This window comes from Pseudorca crassidens, chromosome 9, assembly GCF_039906515.1.
Source record: "Pseudorca crassidens isolate mPseCra1 chromosome 9, mPseCra1.hap1, whole genome shotgun sequence".
Classification (NCBI taxonomy): domain Eukaryota; kingdom Metazoa; phylum Chordata; class Mammalia; order Artiodactyla; family Delphinidae; genus Pseudorca; species Pseudorca crassidens.
In genome coordinates this window covers 84863750-84885446 of record NC_090304.1, presented here as the reverse complement: position 1 = coordinate 84885446, position 21697 = coordinate 84863750, and the positions used below count along the sequence as shown (strand labels likewise).

Genomic DNA, 21697 nt, shown 5'->3' with positions numbered 1-21697 from the left:
TCCAAGTTCTTGGCATTATCATCAAATATGAATTAATATAGTAGCTACTGATTCTATCATGTCCTCTTTAGGTTCTCTTAACTTGCCTTCCACCTTCATCTTCTGCATATATAAAATGACCCATTGTTTGGATCCAGATTATGAGCTATCTTTTTGATTACCTTATTCTGTACTATATTCCTCTAACTGGAAATCTCCATGGCAGTCTTGCCTGGAACACAATTTGTCAAGTCCTTAGGCCCTCTTTCTGGTTCTACCTTTATTCTCTCCCTCCTTCAGGGCTGCTTACCCCAACTATTTAATATGCAGATCTCTTGCTTAAGCTCTTCTTCCTGCCTACTGTGTTGCTTTAAGGAAAACTTTCATGATGTACATGAAGTAAGCTAATGGGAAGCTGGTAGGAAACTAGTTCTGTTCATTGAACAGTTAACCGACTAAGGTATACATGTTAGTGACTATTATTTCTTCTTATTTATTATTATTATTTATATTTGTCATTACTACTATTATTAACTTATTATTACCTACTAGCTTCCTATTATTTTTTATTATTTATGTATTCTTAACTTGGGTACATCAGAGCAGTGCTTTGGGAAATACTATTGAAACTTCTTCCTCTGGCATATATAGCAGCGAAGGGGGAAGGTTACCACTGGGGGTTGTCAACTCAGCAGCCTCAAAACATTCCTTAGGAGCCTCCAGAGTTGTACTGGATGCTCTTTGGCCAAAAACGACTGTACGATTTATAGTTTATAGAACTTGAGTGACAACTTAAGAACTAATGATGCCACTAGGGGAAAATAAAGATATATTGGCCAAACTAAACAGCTTATATAGTTTGATACATTTCACACCAATCAATTTACATCATGCTGCAGGGAACCTAAAACTGCTTTCTCAGGCAAGTTATCATCACAAAGCAGTTTCAATAAAAGAAGATGGATAACCATATATGTCAACTACAAAATGATAAATGAGATGAGTTTCAGGTCCACTAGAGAAGAAAGAGGAAAATGTACTTCATTCTTGACCAGACTTACTTTATGTGTTTAATATCTATGGTAGGGAAAGCCAATGCCAAGTTTATAAATTATATTTACTTAGGGTGCTCTAGAAGTTTTCTAACATAGTTTTCTATATGAATATACCTATAACCTCAAGCAATAACTATAGCACTCAGTCAGAAAAGAATATGCACGAAGTTCTCAGGGTAAATTCACAGGTGCACAAATATAAAATCAAAACCTTCTTCCCTCTCACAGTTTCTAAACGGCTTTTATATCATGATGGATGTTTATGTGAAGCAGATGATCTGCTTCATTATGAGGGATGTTTATGTGAATCGAGGATTTCATTAACTCCATGGAGGTCTAACTATAGTGTAACTTCATTAGTATAAATACAATCTAGAGAATGCCCTTTCTGACTTCATTGTGGTAGAAATTGATATCAAGGGAAGCGAAAGTAAGAACAGGATGTCTTTTTTTTTTTTGCGGTACGCGGGCCTCTCACTGTTGTGGCCTCTCCCGCTGGGGAGCACAGGCTCCAGACGCGCAGGCTCAGCGGCCATGGCTCACGGGCCCAGCTGCTCCGCGGCATGTGGGATCTTTCCGGACTGGAGCACGAAACCGCATCCCCTGCATCAGCAGGCGGACTCTCAACCACTGCACCACCAGAGAAGCCCAGGATGCCTTTTTAACCACAAAGAAGTAGCACATAATCTGTGTAGGGGAGCAAGATTTACCACCCCAAAGTGTCTCTTTGGCATGTGGATTATTTCAAACTGAAAATAATTAAGGCCCAAAACACTCAGGAAGAAATTTTGACCTTCCTCCGACTGCCTAAAGAATGTAGATAGAGAACTTGTTCCAGGAAGGGAGTAATCACCATAGATAACTATAATATGAACTAGGCAAGGAGATAGGGAGAAACCTAGGAAAATCTGTTATAATTCCTCTTTGTGTCCCATTGTTTCTGCATGTCCTACCAACCATTTGCTTTCCCATCTCCATGTCAGTTGCCTTCTTCTCCTTTGAGGTCCCAAACCACTACCCCGAACATCCTCTTTTGTCTTTAACTGAAGATATTTAAGTTAAAAGTTTCAGACATTTTGACGAGTTAGTTTTCCTGGGACTCTCCCATGTATACATATTATTAAACTTTTGATTTTTCTCTTATTAATCTGTCTTATGTCAATTTAATTCTTAGACCAGCCAGAAGAACCTAGAAGGGTAGAAGAAAATTTCTTCTTCCCTGACACCTGTTATATAGTCAAAACTCAATATATGTTGAATGAATGAATAATCTAGGCACTAGTAACATAATATATAAAAACAATGATAAAAATGTAGCATATGAGTGGAACATAGATCACCAGGTCAGTCAATTTTCTATATTGGTATATTATTCATGGTGAACAAATCCAGTGACAAGTTTATAAATTTTATTTTTAGGGGCTCTAGGATCCTTTTCCAACAGCTTATCTACACTAATGTGCCCATACAGCAAAGTCTAGAGCACTCAACCAGGAATGTCATGTTTCAATCCTAAGGAGAACCAATGTCCAGCTCAACTGCACAGTTGAGGGGTCTGCATGAATAGATTTGACACGGCATTGCACTCTTGCAGTATTGCTCCATAGCTGGTGTGAGGCTGTATTTCCAAAACCTGGAATCTGTATTATTCATAGGGTTATACTGGGTGGAGAGGGCAGTCTCAGTGTACAATCACAGCGATTGTTAGGGTATGCAGAGGAAGTTTCATGCTAGATTTCACATTTAATAAAGCCAAGTTAAAAATCATTTGACTAGGGACTAGAAATAATCCATAGTGTTTTTGACAGCGTCTTGAAAAAAGTGTAAGGCTCCCAGAAAACACTATAATTCTTCAGAGATTGAGGACTAATTGATAAGGAGGCCCGTTATTAATGTGTAACACAAGTGGTTTTGGAAATCAAGAATATGAACTCTGATTTCTGTCTTCTGTGATGTTATTTTTTTCTCTAGTGTATCTCTTGCATTAGGGCAAAAGTAAAGATAAAAGAGAGAAAAATAATAGACATCTCTTCTTTCATAATTTTGCATTCCATTTAACCAAGCAACTCAATTTTTTATGAGTATGAGAAAAAAATCAATATTTAACGTGAAGAATGTTTACCGAACTTTGAGCTACAATGACAATGAATAATGAAATAAATAAATAAGGACCAACATAAATGTCCACCAATAGAGGAATGGAAAAATGCATTATAGATATATCCATTCAGAAGAATTTCATGCAGTCAATAAATATAACCATGTAGAATATGAAATGACCTGGAAGATATTTCTGATGTAATTTAAGTAAATAAAGCATGTTTCAAAAGCATAATTAAAGTATTTCTTGTTTATTTATTTATTTATTTATTTATTTATTTATTTTGCACAAGTACTGATTAGAACTATTTCTGGCTAGAGAAATTGTAGATGAAGAAATTAAGGTTCAGCAGTTTGATTTCTAAAAATTCATACAGCAAGAAAAGTGTAAGACTGGGTTTCAAACCTAATATTAACATGTCAGGCTTCCAGGTCTGGGCTTTTTTTAAACCACATTTTGCTGCTTGTATAAAATCTGCATAAGGTGTATTAACTAGGAACTCCATAATGGGCTTAGAAAAATAGTTTACCTAGATTTAAACAAAAAGAACATTCTAAAAGAACTAAGCATATTGTATCTTTCTCACTTTTACCACTCCAAACAAGTTATAGGATTTATATTTACTTTTGTTCTTATCAATACGTATCTAATGATTTATAGAGTTAAATACAGATTTGATTGCAAAAAATCAACTGATTTCAGCGCCAACTCAGGCCTTTTGTTGAAATTCTCTCACACAGTTTCCAAAATTTCTGGTAATTTCAGGCTTGAGACCTTACAAGCCTAATGCACTAGCATCAGTACAACTGGAGGAGACAGGGTGGGAGAGCAAAGTGGTCATTATATCTTGTATGTTGATTCTTTTAAGGCTCTGCAGTAAATTGTCTTCATTGAGATAGGGTAAAATTTTTCTCCAAAAGAGGTTAGATTAGGTGAGTTCCTGGAAGTTCAACATTAACATTCTCTAATTTTTACTTCTGTAGCCCAAAGACAAATTAAGGAGAAGAGGTAATAAGTAATACAGTTGGCATTTGGCACTTGATTTATGAATTTTGATTGAAGGTGTAGATGATCAATCCTCCTACTTTGTTTCTCCCCTTATTTCCTGTTATCCCTTAAGGTTTATATAGCAGACAGATACTTGATAATTTAATGGTTGGAAAGAAAACAACCGTTACATGAACTTTGTCAAAAGAGAATGAAATCAACTTAATAAGAATAACATTTAAAGGCATGAAAGGACACAGCAACCCTTGAAAGACCCGAAGAAAATTCTCTGATGGCAAGGAAAATAAAGTAAATGATAAGAAATGAGATTTCTTGGACAAAAAGCCAAGGTGAAGGTATTACACAAATGTCAGTTATTTTTATCCCTCCAGTGTTGGGTATAATGAGAAGAAAATGAGTAAGTAGTCTATAAAGTAATGAATTTAAAGTCAGAAAACATTGCTTCTAAGCCTGGCCCTAACACTCAACAATTGATTAATATTGGTGAAATGACTTCACCTCATTAGTCCTCAGTTTGCTTATCTGTGAAATGATGGTAACATCTACCTGACCACCTCCCACGATAGTTGTGTTTGTAAAGAACAACAAAAACACAAACAAAAAGTAATGAGTGTCCTTGGAACACTGTAAAATGTTATGCAGCTGTTAGCTGTTTACTATAATTATTCTCTAAACTGCCTGCAAGAATTTATTAACCTCAATAACCAGTGGGATTTCCAATGGTATTAGGAAGAGCTGTCAAGCAAAACGTTTTTGACTCTTGTGTGAAACAAAACAGTGATGCCATTTTTATAAACCAGGTTATAAAAATAACTATGCTGAAATGTAAATAAACTTCTACAAATAAACACTAACGGAAATGGACTCAGACTCCAGAGGAGGTTATCATCAAGTGGAAAGATTTATCTGTCTTCTACCGTTGGAAGAGCAAGGTGATCAGTGTAGAAAGAAAGAATTTGGGAACAAAATTAATTAGGGGTTAGTGCTAGCTCCTTAACTAATTGTATGATTCTGGGAAAATTAGTAACTCCTCTGACCTTTCAGTGTTCTCACCTGTAAAATGGGTAAAATAATGAGTATTATATTACCTAACTTGTAGGTTCAGATTAAATTAAATTAGATAATATAAAGTGCCTAGTACAGAGCCTGGCACATGGCAGGCACTCAGTGAATGTGAGTTATTATCATTATCTCACTTTTCCTAGTTCCTTTAACAGTCTACACCCTTATTTACCTGTAATTCCCCAAGTCTATTTCTTTCTTGGATACTCTATGTTGTAGCGTTCCCGTATTTACCAGAGCAACCTGCACATAGAACTCTTTTAAAATGTTTATTTATACTGTGTCTTTCCTCCATTATGACTATCTGATAATAAAATCACTCATTCTTTATCTTGTGTTAAAATCATTTTATTTATCCTATAAAGGTATTCCATAAAATGTATTATGTTAAGTACTTAGGATGACTAACACAACTTCTGACCCTAAAAGTAATCATATTATGGAGGAACACTGAACCAAGGGGAAATTAAAAAAAAAAATGAAAATAGAAAGTTAAAGGGAACTTTAGAAATTAACCATCATAAGACAATGATATACAGTATAATATTTAAAATTTTTGTATATAAATAATTTTCAGGATAGAAATTCATTTCTCATAACTAATTAAATAAATGTTATCATTCATAATCTATTGAGGAAATCAGAGAGTTTTTCTAATTTTCTTACTCCATTTCTTTAGAGTACTACCGAAACAAAATATTCAATAAAAACATTACTTTTTATTTTCCTGGATGGAAAAGGATTAACCCTAAACAATTGTGTCTGAAGGTTATCTGAAATTTATCAGTATGTTGTGTGTATATATGTGTTATGGTATGAATGTTACTCAACTTCTCCTTCTTTAGTAATCCCAGCCTTTATTCCCCCTTCTTCTTAAAAGGATGGTTGCCTTTCTTGGCCTAATGAAATCCTATTTATCCAGTTAAATGTAACTTCTTCTGGGAATTCTCACATTACCCATGGATCCTCCCTATCCACCCTAATACAAGTTGAAATCGTTTATCTTTCTCCTGCACAACATAACATTTTGTCTATATCATTATGTGTACCTTAGCAATTCTTTTTCCTAAGACATAGCAATGTCTGCAGTATAGTTGGCACTTGGCGTATAAATTTTGGTTGAAGGTGTAGATGATTAATTCTCTCTTTCCTTATTTCCTACTGATCCTTTCTTAAGTTTGCAATGTGTTACAATGTGGTACTACTTTAAGAATTGGGGAAGTTGGTGAGATTTGGGGAAGGTGTTGGAGGAAAGACAACCATTTTTCTTCCCCTTTCCATATTCCATAATTTGCATTATATGTTTTTAATTATATTACATCCAATCTCAAGGACAATATTCTGTCAGCGTTATGTTAGAAAAAAATGAATTTGAAACAATTCTTAAACAATACACAGAACACTGTGCAACATCCTGTGGCAACTACCTCCAGCAAAATCTTGAGGCATTTCTTTAGCATTGTCTTTATCTTCCCATGGTGACTCATGAGGCATGCTTAAGAAAATTTTATATGAAAGGTCAGAGACTCCAAAAGATCCAGCCAAAATTTTGGGAAGTTTATAGTGTGATTAATTCCTGGAGTCTTTCATTTTCCAGCCCTTTAATTTGTGCAATCACATTGAGTGTTCAAAGTATACACTGCTTTTCAAAATCTTTCAAATAGTCTGGGCACAGCCACAACTAGGAATTCATAAAAGGAACTGATTAACATTCCCCACCGAAAGGATCCATGAAGGAAACTAAAAACAAAAAACATATTTTTGCTGAATCCAATTTGCTTACATTTCAACACACATAACTCCACTTAACTGGCCATCACAGCAAAAGCCACAACACACACCCACAGCAGCAGCAGCATGGAGCTGACCACACAACTCAACAGACAATGCAGACAAACTTGAGTATAAACCAAGATTTTTCTACCTCTTTTCATAACTGGTTTAGTGCTGGCCCTCAGTGTTGGTGTACAGTTTTTATGGCATGGGAAAATAGGGATGTTTCTGCCCTATAAAAATAAATGTGTTGAAGGCTTTAGTTTGAGCTTACACAATGTTAGAAAGTTCCAAAGGCACTGGCACAATATCAAAAAAAGAAAAAAAAAAAGAATCCCACAAACAAATATATTACTTATGCACATGGAAAGATGCTAAGAAAACACTGGTAAGGAAACTACTGGTTTCCTGGATGATTTATGCAATAGTTTTCAATAACTTCCTGCAAAATAAAGAATAAGAAAAGCATGCTAGTGGGTCTTTGGTGGGGCATATATTGTCGCCGACACCCATTCATACTGAGTCTGGCTTTAAACTATTCAATAAGTCATTTTCTCCCTGCAAAAGTAGAAAGAACAGAACCCTCATTGTTCTTAATCTTTCAAGCCTTAGGAAGAGCTAAGGGAAAGAGTATAGAAATGTATGCACTATCTTTAATAAAGAAAGAGATACTAGAATAAAAATTAAAATATAAAGAACAGTTTCTTCATTTTATGTATCATAATACACATTTCTTTCCAAGCCTTAGTTTGATACATATAGATTTTTCACATGTGATTCCTATCTACTCCAGAAAGTGCTGGGAGAGAAAGATAAGTAGGAAGCAGGAAATTCTGAGTTTGAATAAAGGCAATAAATACCTTTGCTGTTACATCAAAGGATGCAAGGTGGAAGATGGGGCTTGAAACTGGGAATGTTTCCCAATTGGACTTATTGATTTGTAATTCCTTAAAAATTAAAACTTACCACATTCTGTGCAAAGTTTTCAAAAGATGTTCTGCGATCCATTGAGTATTCCGACTTACATGTGTGGGGTTGGGTGGGGCAAAGGAACAAAGAGAGAGAAGAAAGAAAGATGAAAGAAAGAAAGAAAGAAAGGAAGGAAGGAAGGAAGGAAGAGAGAGAGAGAAAGAAAGGAAAGAAGGAAGAAAAAGAAAGAATGAAAGAAATAAAGAGAGGAAGGAAGGAAGAAAGAAAGAAAAAAGAAAGAAAGAAAGGAAAAGTCAGAAAGAAAAACAGCAGAAAAAGACAGGATGGTGAAATGATGCAACACCAAATTCATGTTCTAAATCATAGGGATCAGGAAGACAGGAGAGTTGCCACCGAAGGCCTCTTGTCACAGGACATGGGCTCTGTTTGCATTAGTGCTTTTACTTTTAACACCAAAACTTCTTGTGCAAACAAAGTAGTGTGATTTCAAGCAAAATCAAATGACACTAAAATGAAGTAGATATGTTAAGGTTTTATGCCAACATTTTCAAAGCCTAAATGTTTGAAAATCTATTGGCTTAACTTCAGAATTTCCTCATAATTTTCTACTGGTACTAAATTTCTGTTGATAACATCAATTCTGTAGAGCATTGCTATCCAGTAGAACTTTCTGAAAGCATGGAAATTTCATTCTATACTAAATGATATTTCAGAAGTCTTTAGCTGTGGCCATTGAGTACTAGAAATTTGAGTAGAATTTTATGTAACCTTAACTAATTTAAATTTAAACAACTCCATGTGGCTCGTGGTTGCTGTACTGGACAGTGCAACTACAGAGTATCTATTTCCCATTGCAAAGTCAATGGACTTTGAAAAATACCTTTAGCTTAAATGATGATCATGAATTACACAAAATTATAATTTCATCTCAGGATTTCAAGAAGCTATGGACTATTTTAACATTACAAAATAATGAATGATGTTGATGTTTACATCCAGATTTTCCATTCCCTGTTATACGGGTTATATAAGGTGTTATTTACAGTGAGACTTTGATTATAAACATTTATTGAACAATGTAGCCTATTGCAGCTCTTTGAAAATGTGCTTGGCTATCATCTTAGGTATGAAACCTCATCGTAGGGATACTAAGTGACTCAGAATAAATGCCGAATGAAAATATGTGGAAGCAAACATTACTGCTATCATTACAACTATCATTGAAAACAATGAGTTATGGAGTGTATGGCCTAAAACATACATTCTAGCTTACTGGACAAGGAAAACGCTCTTTAAGTTTTTGATCTGATGACATTGTTCTTTTCCTCTCTTTATTGTAATTTTTTATTTCCTTAAACTGGCATACAGAAGACTAACATGAAACATGAAAATTGTGTCTAAACAACTTTGTAAAGCATGAACATCTGCAGAAACAAACAAACAAAGAAGAAAATAAGCATTCAACAAACAGAAACCCATACAACTTAAGTGGCCCTTTTAAAATGCAAAGGTTTGGAGGCGGGTCTTGGAGTATATTCACTTACCATTTGTCCAATACTGTGGGCCCAGCAGAGGTAACTACTCCAAATAACTACAACTGAGAACTAGGTCAAAAAAATTCACAAAGAACCAATACATTTTTCTTTGCCTGTAGAAGCTCTTGATAGGCACTGGATCTTATAAAACGTGGGTATGAATCACTTTTCATCAGTTTGTAAATGTGCTCCTAAAAAGAAATAATGGTTGAGGTGCTTCCTTATTATTTTCAGGAAAAATCAAGTACTGTGATAAGAATACATTTGGTTCAAAAACAAACCTGGAAGCAGCTAAAAATAATAATGATAATGCTGATGAGAATACCTTAAATGCTTCTAGAACATTTAGACTTTCAAATTTATTATTTTATTCAAGGATCAATGTTTAAACTGGTTTGGGAGCTATGGAGGAGGTAAACCACAACCAGTCCTTTAAAAAAAAAAAGGAATTTAGTTAGCAGATTGTCATGAAGTAATTTCAAATCAAGTTGTTGATTTACATAGATCATTTAAGAATATAAATAAATCTGCTGTCTCTTGAGATTACTCCAGGCCAAAAGACAATGATGTGAAGTCAAGATTCAATAATCATTCTAGAAGCCTTTGGCATTTATATGTAGTTGGAGGGTGCAGACTTCCCAAATGAATCATTTGTTTGGTGAAAACTGCCATCTACATCCACTTTAGGCCAGAGCACAAGTCCAAAAATAAATTTTGTGATATTTAATTGCTCAAACTCCCAATTTGTGTGCATGTTTTGACTTATTCATAGATAGATTAGGTAAATATTTGATAATCCTAATCAGTCTGCAATGTCTGTTTTGATGATTAATATTGGTAAACAAAGAAGAAAAAATGTATCCATCCAATTCAGTGTTGGCCCAATTTAGTGGCTTATTGCACTCTAGCATAAATGCTCCTTGTTCATTCCAGTCTGTTAGACATGGAGTTTTGAACCACTTTAGAGTATACGGAATGTCCCATTCTCTTCTTGTTTGGAGAAAATATATATTTTCAGAAATGACTCAGTTTCCCTGGTCTTAAACACACCAGTGATAATTTGTAGTTACTGTGAATCCACTTAAAGACGTTCTGGATTAAGTCTCAATATCTAGTCTAAGGTTCATCTCCAAAAATATGGTACATTTGGAACTGCAACAGAATTTGCTGTTGGAAAAGTGAGGCAATGTCTTATTTAGAAGTCAATCATTTTGGGATTCAGATGTTATGTTGCTCGAGAGCTACCACTTACAAAATGTAAATTTTGACCACTTTATTCATTTCTCTGAGTCTAAATTTTCTAATCTATAAAATAAAGTTATTGTCAAGATTAAAGGAATGACATGTTTAGCAAAGTATAAGGGTATGCATAGTAAGTGCTCAAATATGCTTGAGTAGATGCCAGGTAGTCTAAGTGCTTGCTTATATTAGTTAATTATATCCTCACACAACCTCAACAAGGTTGGTAACCATTTTTATATCTATTTTAAATATGAAGAAACTGAAGCATGAAGAAGTGAAGTACTTGCAATAGGTCACAGAGCAAAGCTCAGACTTAAAACCCAGGCAATTTGGCTCCAGAATCTGCTTTCTTATTACATTGCATCTCTTCTTAAACAGCAACAGAAAATTCTATTATATTTTTGAATATATGGTTTAAAAGCTTACAAAAAGCTGGAATTAAATGTCTGAGGTTGATTGAAAAAAGAAGTCTACAGTCAGGTAGTAGTGTTTTCTATAGAAAATCATGCCTTTTCCTTTTATAGAAGACCCAATAAGCAAGAATATTCTTCAATGACAAAGATAACAAAGAAATGTTCTTTTTAATATTAAGATTTGGGGAGAGTAATTTCAAATATTTTACATGCTGTTGACTCCAGAAAAATGCTTGAAAGTTTATCTTGAACTGCAAGAAAGAAAAACCAGCAGAGAAATAAGCAACAGAGCCAGAATTTTCATCCTGCTCTCTCTCTCATGTGTCTCCATATAACGTAATTATTTCCACATAGCAGATCAAGGGCGAATGAATGGGTTTTTTGTTGGCTATTTCAACTTGTGTTAGTTTTCTGCACAGTGTTTCATTTCTTTTTAAACCAAAGCAAAATGTAGATATATTTTCTACCGAGAGTAAAAATAAGAAAGGAAATTTGTGTACCTTATTCTTCAACTTCTATATTTTGTTTTAGTAATGTAGTTATTTAAAAAACAAGATACTTTCTAGAGCTAACATTCTTCTCTAAAAGAGGTTTTAAGAAATTTTGAAGCATGCATGTTCTGGTTTAAAAGCCAATTTCAACACTTCATTAGGAAATAATATCCTCTCATTTCATGTTTATTTTTCCTATTGAGCACAATATTTTTTTAGAAAAAGTAGAAATTCAAATTGCTGCTAAGGAGGCAATTACACCCAGTTTGAGAAAAAAAGAAAAAACATAAAAATTTATCTTAGGATGTTAATATCAATTTCCTTTTCTCTTCTTTTTGCTGACTAAAAAATTAACTTGGAAAAATAACAAATGCCTAAATTTACTATTTCATTTTATCATCAGAGACAAAAGTGGTTTGAGTTTTACTTAACTTCAAGCTAATTTAGTTTAGTTCTGACTATAATAATAAATTATTTAGGAATGTCAGAATCTTAGAATCTCCTCATTGGAAGACAAGTTAAAGAGTTCAAATACATGTTACTGAGGTGAAAACGTAGAAAATAAAGTAAAAGGTTTTCAAATATTTAACATAATTCCCTTCAAGAAATTTTCATGTAAAAACATTCAAATTTACAAAAATTCCCAGGCTTTAAAAACTTATTTTAAAGCATCTCTGTTCTCTTATATATCAATTAGTTATTTTACATAGTTACCTAAATTGAAAATACTAGATATAGCCCCCAATTACAATGAAAAAAAACAAAAGTATTCCAATTTTCAACTTCTCAGGAGAACACTTGTGACGCAATGTGAGGCCCATCCATGTACCAACCTGAGCATCTTCGAATGTGTATCGCCCAGGCTCCTTAACATTCTGTGTGGTTTTGTCATAACTCTTAGAATCCAAGTTAATAGCACTGCGGGCTCCTGGAGCCAGAAATTCTTGCCCTATTTCCTGAACTCGAGAGGGGACTTCGCTAATAGGCCTTTTCTTCAAGTCCTCCACTGCCAGCCAGAATCTATGCAAAATGTGACACCAAGCATTTACTCATAATCCGAAAATTCTTAAATTATTGACCTATCATTCAATTCACAATGAAGCATAATAATGTATTCATTTTCTCTGAGGGCTTCCAGAAACATGCCTTTACCGATTTTTAAAATTAGTTGCATTCAAAGATATAACATTTGGGGAAAGGAAATCTTGAAAACTATCTCTTTTAGATGTTCTCTGTTAAAAACAGATCTGCCAGGGTCCTGATTCTGTACAACCTTAAGTTTTACTGAAACAAAGGAACACTGCTAAAGAACCATTTATTAGAAAGGAAGAGGAGTTTGAAGAGCATTAAGGTGAGTGACGTGGATCATCTGATTGGGGGGGATAAAGTATGCCACATAGTTATCTTTTGGATCTTTTGTCCATTTGAGCAATGAGGGTTAGTATGGAGAGGATTTTCTGCTTTACCAGGTAAGGGAATTACAGTGGAGCTTTACTGGAATTAAAAGAGGCCTGGACACAGATTAGAAAATGCCCTAAGTGGAGAAATCAGGGCAAGTAACTAATTTTAGGCGATTTAATTCAGAGAGTTATGAAATGACAGAAGCAGCAAGCTTTAATTGTTCAAAAGGCTTAAATTTGTAGAGGCATTATAATAATTCAGAGGGTTTGGAAAAAATAATACTGACTCACTGCTAAATATAAAAATATATTTGATATGCTTCTGTATAGAATATAGAATATTCTGAAAGGAAAGAACACCAGAACATGTTTTGCTTGATAAAAGCAAATAGCAAAGTCTAATAAGAAGTCACATTCTATTAATGGGTTTCATTTTTTAAAATTTTGCTCTATATTATGTCTTTTTGGTTAAACCTAGAAATGATGACAAAATGAATATGTATATAACACATCATATAGTGTTTTAAAATTTAAAAAGATACTTGAAAAAGGAAGTACTAGGTCTATATTATCCTCAACAGAGGCCAGATGTGATCATGAAATGGAAAAGATGACGACAGAGGTGAAGGTCACTACAGGCTAGAGTCTTAAGGTAGAAGGGGATAAGCAGTACCTTCATAACTATTACGTTTTAACTTGCGGATTAATGAAAGTTCAAAAATAAGTAATAAAGTAGTTGAGCTACAATTAGAATATCAAATATTAGTCAACCTAGTAAGTTTCCAGTTTCTAGATACCATTTTCCTGTAGATAGATGACAGTAGATAATCCAACATGAATGCTTTAAACATAAAACTACCATGGGTTGCTTTCAGAAGGGAAAGGTCAAGACCATTTCCTTTTAAACTACAGATTCTGACACTGTGCAATCTAATAGGAATGCTAGGTGCAAACTGAGGGAACATGTGTTATAATTCATGCTCATTCAGGTTCATTTCAGCACTCTTTGAACACATAGATAAAAATAATGTCTTTGTCCTTGAACTAGCAAAGATACACAATTCAAACGACCATAATACAAGGAAGCACATGAGAGATTCTCAAGGAATAGCACAAACCGGATAGTCTGGGAATGCAGAGCAGGAAGGAGCCCCTCTGCTGGGGCAAGTACTGGGTTGGAAAAGGGAGTTCTAGGAAGGCTGTACAGATGCAGTGACATCTTAAATAGACTTGAAATTACGGGTGAAATATCAAAGGGTTGAAGAGGTAATACTAACAGCATCTACACTGACAAGTAAGTGCAGGCACTATTCTAAGTGATTTAGCTATATTAATTCATGCAATCCCTACAACTTCATAGAGTATGTGTTAATATTTCCCCCACTTTAGAGAAAACTGAAGATATGAAGGATAAGTCACTTATTTAAGTTACCCTCTGTGAGTGCCACAGCTATGGTTTGCCCCCAGATCTACAGCAGATGGCATGCTCAAAACCACTCTCTTGAATGCCTCTTTAAAAGTATCACTGCCTTTCTTATCCTCAGCATAGTCATTGTAATAATTTAGTAGAATGTAAAGGGCACTGGCTATTTATTATAGCCCTTTATTATATGGTAGCTGAACTATGAGGAATTATCTTAATGTCTTTGAGCCTTGATTTTGTCATCAGTAAAATGGAATGCTAATGCCTATCTCACTGGGTTTCCATTAGATTAAATGAGATAAATTATGTAAAGGGCACTTTTGAAGTGCTTGACATATTTTTAGGCACTCATATAACATTCATATTATTACATTTACATAGTACTTACTCTGCTTTACCTGAAAAAGGAATGAGCAAAAATACACCAAGGGAGAGCAGAAGTTATATTTGAGGAATAAGTACTTATCAATAAGCAGTTTTTCTTGACTATTGTTTCTGTCTCAATACTAGAAGAAAATGCTCATATAAGTGTCACACTTCCCTAAATAACAGATGCTAAATAAGATGCATTGAGACTTATTTAGGTGTAATTAGCCCTGCTGGCTAACTTGACTGTTTTGTCTCCTTCAGTCTGTGACAACAGATACCTAGGCAGAAGCAGGGGGTTTAGGTTGGGGGAGCAGTGGACAGCAGCTTGGTATTGGATTATAGAAAGCCTAGGATGCCAATTATTAGTAACCTGAATCTGAAAGATGCTTAACTTCTTCCAGTCATATTTTGCTTGCCTGTAAAATGGGGCAAGAATATTTACATTTCATTTCTGAAGTTATGATTAGATGAATGATAATCAGAAATAATAAATACAAAATACAGCATGGCATACTTATAAAAGTAGTAAATATGAAGCATATTATAGCATATAGAAGGTATTCAAGAATTATATCTATATTTATCAATCAGTATGGAAACATATAACGCTTATGGTATATACTCAAGAAATATATATGTAACTATATATGAAATATATAATATTTTAATTTTACTTTGTTTTTATTTCAACATAACATGCAGTAAAAAAAATTAACAGGATTTACAAAGCACTTACAATGCTTACAAAGAAAAAGGACTCTAAAAGCAATTTAGTTCAGATTTAAGAAATTGCTCTAATTAAACACTTATAATAAGTCTTTCCAAATGATCAGTTTAGCCCAAAATTTACGATAGCATTTGGTAGCTATTTATGTCTGCTATGTGCAATATTTTTATATAACCTCTGATTCTTGGGATATCCAGCCCCTGTTTTCCTAACACAGCAGGAAATGTGGCCATTTAAATTAAAGGAAGAAATGGAGTAAGGGAGATCCTAGACTGCAAAAATATATGCAAGCATTTACCTTTTCCAGAACTAAATGCTTCTTCCATAAAAATATTAAATATCTAAGCCCTGTAGAACTAGGGCCGGGACTACTTCAAATTATTATGTATTTTTTAAATTTAGGACAGAAAGCCTTTTGGATGATATTTATACATTTTTCTCATAATGAAATATGTACTATTTCTTATATGTAATTACTTAATCAGGCAATCTAGTGTGGCATAGAATTACTGAGATAAGAAATAGTTAAGGCACGGATTAAGAAAACAGCAGTGATTCAATTTCATTCATGAAACAAAGTTTGCACATGCTATTCCTTTTGCCCCAAACTTCTTCCCTCTTCCTTTTTAGCCTGGTTATCTCCGTGTCATCCAAGCCTAGAAGCTGTTTCCCTTAGGATGCCTTTACTGATCTCCACCTCTGGGTTTGCCATTCCTCTGTATTTCTCTGATCTAATACCCATGATTTTGTGTTGTGATGTTTTCTTCTCTGTATTCACCACTAGGCTGTACTTAAGAGCAGGAAGATGTTTATTCGATGAAGTGATACTGGTGGGGCACTGCTTATTTATTTCTTCATCATGAAACCCATGATGTCAGCATTTTTTCAAATACTTAGAGAATTAGAGGAAACTCCACCTCCCCATCCACTAAAAGCCTAAAAATAGACTTTATCTCTGCTTTATTTTTATTCGTTCTTGTACTCAATAATTGATAAGTGACCTCAGGATAGAAAATATTATTTAGTAGGTCCAATAAAAATCCTTAGCAACTGCAGACCTTGTGAAAGTCTTGTCAAACAAGTGTTCTCATAAACTTGAAAGAGAATAGGAAGCTGCATCCCAACAATCCATGACAGGCATGCACATATAATTAAATTCCTCCAGACTCTGTCTGTGGACAACTTGCTTAATCCATGGGACATCTGTCAAAATTTTATGTATTTCTGAATGGTTTGGTGTTGGTCTGTTAACGCTCCTGAAAAGAATGTGACTTTATGGAGCTGCTTATTTCCAGTGAAAACAAATGAATGCTGATGCCTTTCTGTAAATGAATTTCATAGGACTGCATAAGTAATGGGAAAATAAATTAGGGTGTTAAGTTTCAAAAGAATAATGAATGAAAGAGCTTGTAAAAAAACCATTTTATGTAGTGGAAAGTTATCACTCATTTCAGTGATCTTAGAGACATTCAAATCTATTCCAATGTCTCACATTTAAAAATTCAATTTCCAGGGGCCTCAAGTCAGAAAAGTTTCAAAAATATGTAAGGATGCTGTTTACAACAGATGGGAAGGAGGCGCACCAGCAGGGCTCAGTGAGGTGCTGCTCTCAACTGCACTGAGGCTGTATTTAAGTGTACAAAGTAAATGTACTCCATAGTCTTGTTTCAAGTTTGAAGAAGCACTCAATCTCTTTTTCTACATCTTACTTGAGATGCAATATACAAAGACCAATATTGATAAATAGGTGATATTTTAATTAAACTGCATAAATATTATCAACGATTCCACACTTTGCCAAATACTAGTCTGTTACACTTCTTTATGCAGGCCATTTCAAATGCATCAGATTTACATAGTTAAAAGATCAGGAGACAGTGTAAAATAAACCTTTATGAAGGAAGTGATAATGTTGGACAAAGTGCTTTGCTTTCATTACCTTCTTTTCTTCCAACAGGAGGCAGAAATTCAATGGACCCGTATCATCATGATGTTGGTGGGATAGTAACTGGTCTATCAAGTGCGAAAATAACCAGACTCATCACAGGTAGGTCTCTCTTTCATATAGTATAAGATTCAAACAACATGGTTTTACCTTAAGTTTTCTGAGCTGAATTCTGACTCTAGAAATTTAAGGAACTGTTCTTTCCCAACTGGATCTTTCAATGCTTCATCCATGCCAAAACCCTCTGCTGGCTTGGTTCTTTGCTATAGAAGATAAAACAAAGCCAAATATATTCCTTTCATTACAAATTCTATCTTCTGCTATTATATTTCCCCTCACAATCATATATGATTTTAATTTCCCATCTTTAGCATATTTTTCAGAAAAAAAATCTGATTGATGGATCTGCATGAAATCATGAGATGAAAGTTAGGCATTAATAATAAAAATTTGTTTAATAAGCATTAGATATATCTTTATATATCTAATTGATTCTCTCTTTTAGATTTTTTCAGCAACTTTATGAGACAGATCCTATTATAAATCTTATTTTAGAAATGAAGAAATCGAGGCAGAAAGAGGGTTATAACTTGCCAATGTTGAACAGATAATATTCCAGACATTCCTACCCCAGAGCTCAATTTCTTAACCACTACACAATGAAGTCTCATGGTGGCAGGTTGTATTGGAGGAAAATGCATTGAGACTCAAAAGACTTAAATCCTGGTTTATGACTCTGCTGTTGATTAAATGTGTGACCTAGTCCTGGTTGAGTCACAACATTTTGGAGTTCCAACTTTCCATCTTTATGGAAAGAGTTTTATTTTATAGAAAGAGTTCCATCTTTCTATAAAATCTAGAATTTAACGGATGAAGAGATCTGTACTTGTCAAGCATTTAAGAACCACTGGATGGAAGAGAAGGTCCATAAATGCATTCTAGAGGAGTGCTGCAGAATACTAAATCCTCACTCTGTAAAGGGGTATGCAATGATCGTTTTATGACTCCATCAAGATTGATGATATAATTCTTCCCTTATATAGCTGATGAAAGAAACCAGGGAGTCTTAAACTGTGCTTTGGTTTTCTTAAGAAGTCAGTTTCTCTTAGAGTGTTTATGGTAAATTCATTTTGTTTTAAAATTGAATTTATAAAGGCATACTTGTATTGGGCGTAAGTAACTATGGATGTAGCATTCATTTTACTTGAGTAGATGGGCTTTTGTGGCTATGCAGATTTTCAAGGAAGCTAAAAACAATGAGCTAAATTTTAAGAACCAAAAACCCAATTCTGACTAGTCTTCCTTGAAACGCTTGCACCTCTAATTTTTTGTGCCATTCTTTCTGGAAATGCAAATCTAATATAAATGCAAATATCTAACGTTCAAAAACCATTACTTTGAACAAGATCTTTATATCATGGCTAATGTAGACACAGAGTAAAATTACTTTTACAATTAGCCATAAGATTCTTCCTATTTCAGTCAAACTCTGAAATAAATGAAATATTTGGAAGGAAGAGAAAAATGTCATTTACCTTGCTTCAAGTTCCCAGAAGCAGACAACCATGGTTAGAAGGGTCAGGTGGCACAAGAAAAGGGTCATATTCTACATACTGTTCCGTGTAATAGCAGACTCGAGAGAAACATTTTCATTTTCCTTAGTTTTCTGTCTGAGGTTTTAATCTGATCTTTGTAAGGGACACTATAAAAACATCTGGCCGGGCTTCCCTGGTGGCGCAGTGGTTGAGAGTCCGCCTGCCGATGCGGGGGACGCGGGTTCGTGCCCCAGTCCGGGAAGATCCCACATGAGTCATGGCCTCTGAGCCTGCGCGTGTTCGGAGCCCGTGCTCCACAGTGGGGGAGGCCACAACAGTGAGAGGCCCGCATACCACAAACAAACAAACAAAACCTCTGGCCAAGGAATCCTTGCTTGCTTATAGAATGAAATCCAATAGCAGTTTTCATGTTTCAATAACTTTAATGCATCAACTTATTGTGCTTCTTGGAAGACAAATATGGCTAAGGATTCTCTCTCTCCCCATGCCTAAGCAATATGAATTAATATCCCTCCATTAAAATGAGGCAAAATGGAAAAGGTCACTGTGTAAAAGGAAGTGCTAAAGGTCAGTTCCAATCCTTGGTCAACTAGCCCACCCACAGCACAACAGAGAAGTTTAGCTCAACTTGAAGAAGGGGTTAAATGGAAATTTTTTGTCAAAAGTATTTACAGGAATTAGGTAAAGGGGAATCAGTGACAAGTATTTGAAAAAAAAATATCTAAAAAAAACCTAAAGGGAAAAAGGAGAGGAAAAAAGTTGGAGAGGTAGGATCTGGCAATGCCCCAAAGTGAAGAACATGAATGCATTAAAAACAGAGTTAAATGAAAAATAGGAAAATATATAAAATCTGAGTTTAATTCAAATTCTGAAGTCATAAAATAACCGAGTAGTGTGAATGTTAAGATGAATTTACAAAGAGTTTCTAAGTTGCCAAAAGGTAACTTAATAAATTGAAAGTTTCATTTCTCATAGCAGGAGTGAAAAGATTCAACTCCTTGGAATTATCTTCTGTATTTGATTCTGGTTGGACCTCTAGAGACCTAAGATAATAATGATTATTCTGTCATTCGAAGTACAACAAAAGAGCTCTTTGAAAGTTTTCCATGGTCAAAAAGGAAAAGGAAAATAATATTTCTTACAGGACTCCAATTATTTATCACAATTTTCCTCCCACTAGTTCTCTTACCATATTGAGCACATTTAATTGTCATATGAAAATTTTTTAATTTATATGGGTGTCTTGCAATACTTACCTATCAGCAACTTTTGACATTTTTAACCGGTGTCTATCTAACTGTATCTGCCAATACTTTATCTGAAAAAAGAGATAAGTAGTTACATTCTCATAATTTTCAACTCTAAATTCTGATAGACTGAGCAATTCTAAACAAGAATATGTTCTCAACCAGTAAAATTTCAAAGTCTGTAGAAAAAAAATCAGACATGGGGGCTTTAAAAGAGTTAACAAAAAATTAAACTGTTTGAATGTAAACATAACCATTATTGCAGAACAGCAGTGAATTTGAACATTCTGCCTGCTTTAACAAAATGTAACTTTATTTTAAAAGTGTTGTAGAAATTTTAGCATTTATCCAAATCAGAATCAGTTCTCCCTCAAACATTAAATTCGGAAAATAAATGTTCGTTATTCGTTACTATAATTTCAAAATAAACCCTACTTCCTAATACTAACCCAACAAAAGCATCAGTGATATTTGTTTTAAGAATAATTGTATCAACATTTCAGGACAAATTCTTGGACATAATAACACGTGGAAAATTTAAAACTCTCTGAATTACTTTTCCTTCATGGTGGCTATAAATATAGTAGAAAAAGTATGTATTACACAATTGATAAACCATGTTACAATAAAATATTAGGGGAAAATAAGCAAAAGGAGAAAAATCCCATGACTTAACTAACCAAGAGATTTAACTATGATTTGATATAAGACCCTTGGTGTTCGCTTTGAAATATTACTTGAAGCCAACGCTATTGATCAATGTATGAAACAAGAAACAATACATACCATGACTGTTCTTCAGTGCTAATGAGGGAAAACTTCAAGAGGCTTATAGATATCAGTACTGCAGAAACAAGATTAAGCACTCTTTTGTGAAGATCATGCCACATGACTGGAGGTGGAAAACACATGACCTAATGTCACCAACCTCTTGTCTTCTTATTCTTTAAGACAGAGTTCTGGAGTATAAAGTAACCCTTAATAATGGAGGCACCGATAAATCAGTGTGTGTAATTTTAAAAAATTGGTTAGAGGAAAAAGGATTTGGGGAATTAAAGAGTGAAGAATTTTGAAAGCTATCTCCATATACTGATACATTTTCAAGTGACTACATATCTTAAAATCACCTTTTCACTACAAATCTATATGAAACAGTCAATCCTAAAAATCAGTTTTTAAAATACCTACTATTAACATCAACATCTGGTCTTCATACCTGCTACTCTGTATGTAACCCATGTACCCTGTAAACCGTTATTATAGGTTGACTCACCTGTTGTTGTAACTCATCTTCTTTGGAGGTTTAGTTTCTGGTGTGGGTGTGTGGGTAGGACTGTGACTTCTAATATCATTTTGAAGACCATAGACAGACTATATCAAAATAAAAACAAAATATGTTAGGACAAAATACCATTTATAGTCACAGACTTTCTAAAAGGTA

General features: G+C 34.3%; 1 pseudogene; it reads right to left on the bottom strand.

The window, feature by feature from the left end:
* Positions 1-21495, bottom strand: part of LOC137231166 (regulator of G-protein signaling 7-like) — a 31571-nt pseudogene extending 10076 nt beyond the window's left edge.
* Positions 21496-21697: the final 202 nt, after the last annotated feature.